This window comes from Apis dorsata, unplaced genomic scaffold (assembly GCF_000469605.1).
Source record: "Apis dorsata unplaced genomic scaffold, Apis dorsata 1.3 scaffold_330, whole genome shotgun sequence".
Classification (NCBI taxonomy): domain Eukaryota; kingdom Metazoa; phylum Arthropoda; class Insecta; order Hymenoptera; family Apidae; genus Apis; species Apis dorsata.
This window is the reverse complement of record NW_006263598.1, coordinates 187,614-189,495: the sequence shown is the minus strand read 5'-3', so window position 1 is coordinate 189,495 and position 1,882 is coordinate 187,614. Positions and strand designations below refer to the sequence as shown.

Genomic DNA, 1,882 nt, shown 5'->3' with positions numbered 1-1,882 from the left:
AGAGAGAGAGAGAGAGAATTGGCCGGGTCTAATCCTCCAGGACGGAGGACTCAATTTATAAACGTGCCCAGTATTACCACTCAAAGGCTTAAAACACTCGACACCGAGCAGACGTCGTGATGCCTCGCGCGGACGAACACATGGCATTTCACACTGCAATTGCCACGAATGCCTGCCCGCACAGGGTGCGCGTTAGTCGGGGATAAGCGCGAGAAACTCGAGTGCTATTCAACCCTGGTTGGCTGCCCTAGGAAAGCTCTCCTTTCTTTTCACGGGGACCTGTTTTCCAGAGGAGGGTCTTCCTCGCCACTTCACAAGCTGTCCGCTTTCCGTTTCGAGACCGTTCCGTGACGCAATACCCACGCCTCGTCGCTTATTCTTCTCCCTCCCCTCTGTCTTTTGATCCTCCTCGCCTTGAACTCTATCCTCCTTTGGTGTCGGATATGCGGAAAGACGGTTGCGCGCAAGACGGTGTAGGTAGATAGATGTTCGAGGTAAACGCGAGAGTGTGCGATTCAAAAGCGGTTTAAAAGCTTCGAAGGGCGACTTGGGTATCGCGTGACAACAGGTAAGGAGGGGGAGAATCGAGGAGCAGGATTCTCTGGAGTATTCAGCGGCTACCGGTTTACGAGTCGTCTCTTCTTCTGCGATGTTTCTATTTTGCCGAGGAACAGAAACAGACTGTCTGTGGAGCTAGATCCACGCGTGTTTACGATATACGTGCTATGTATACGAGAATTGTTATGTGGTGAGGAAGGCTGTAGTGTTTTTTTTCTTGGAGAAACTTCCAATCGAGAATTCGTTATTGATTGTTCGTGTCTCGCGAGAGAGCGCGAAATTTTGTCGATACTCTTGGGAGGGTGGATTCTATTAGGGTTGGTGGAGCTCGATGGCAGCGAAAGTAGACGGAAAATGTAGTTTTCTTGTACAGTTGAAGGGAAAAACAGGAGATATTTGGAGGTATTATTGATTTTAGTTAGATGATTTAACAGTTTCGTTATAATTAATAATTATAAAAATTATAACGTTATCATAAAATTTGTGTGAAATAGAATTATTGGGATGTTATAAAATTTCATTAAAAACAGAATGTAAGATTTTATTTTTAATGAAAATTTTTAATATATAGAATATAATAGATTATTTTAACGAAGTATCATTTTATGAGAATTTTTAAAATTTCGATATTCTTTTTAATATATAAGTTTTAATATAACTTATCATTCTGTTCTAAAATATTGACATACGAAATTGCATTTAAAATACGAAAGAATGAAATCTCGAAAGTTAATTTTCCTTTGAAAGGAATTTTCCAAAAAAATTACTCCAATATATAATTCATTACAAATTACAAAGTTTTATTAAAATCTTTCAATTAGCAAAATTTCCTTTCTAAGACATATATATATGAGAATTTTCAGAGTGACGATACATTCTTTACATTTTTACCAAGCAATCGAAGAAACGAATGGCACGAACCCAGATCAAAATCCACCCTCCAACATTCCAATTATCTCGGAACAGAATTTTTCACGTCAGGTTATCCATCTCTACCAGACGTATCACCATTAATAATTAAAGATCCTCGGTTATCGGGCAAAATTGGTTGCCAGGAACAGAGAAAGACACGAAATTCGAGGGGGCAAACCAATGGGAAAGACAGAGAGGAGAAAGGAGTTGGAATTACAGTCGGGTGGTTTCTCGATCGAGGAAGGCGCCACGAGGAAATTTCGCGTGCGGGAAAGTGCGCGGTGGAATATTTAAATGGCAAGGGTTGCCAACCGGCATCTAAGTGGCACTCTCGCCACTCCTAACCGTCTTTTACGCTTTCCGGTGGTAACAACGGAACCGCCGACCCACGTCGATGTCGTTTCCGCCCTCG

General features: G+C 41.8%; 1 protein-coding gene across 6 annotated transcripts in view; it reads left to right on the top strand.

The window, feature by feature from the left end:
- The window catches only part of LOC102673947 (netrin receptor UNC5C-like), a 50,747-nt gene that overhangs the window by 12,962 nt on the left and 35,903 nt on the right, over positions 1 to 1,882 (top strand). Inside the window, exon 1 of one of the 6 annotated variants that reach the window (XM_031511565.1) lies at positions 635 to 946. The exons of the other annotated variants lie outside the window; for them this stretch is intronic. The gene's annotated coding sequence lies outside the window, so the exon portion shown is untranslated. Of the gene's footprint in view, positions 1 to 634; positions 947 to 1,882 lie in introns of those variants that run through there. 6 annotated transcript variants of the gene reach the window in all.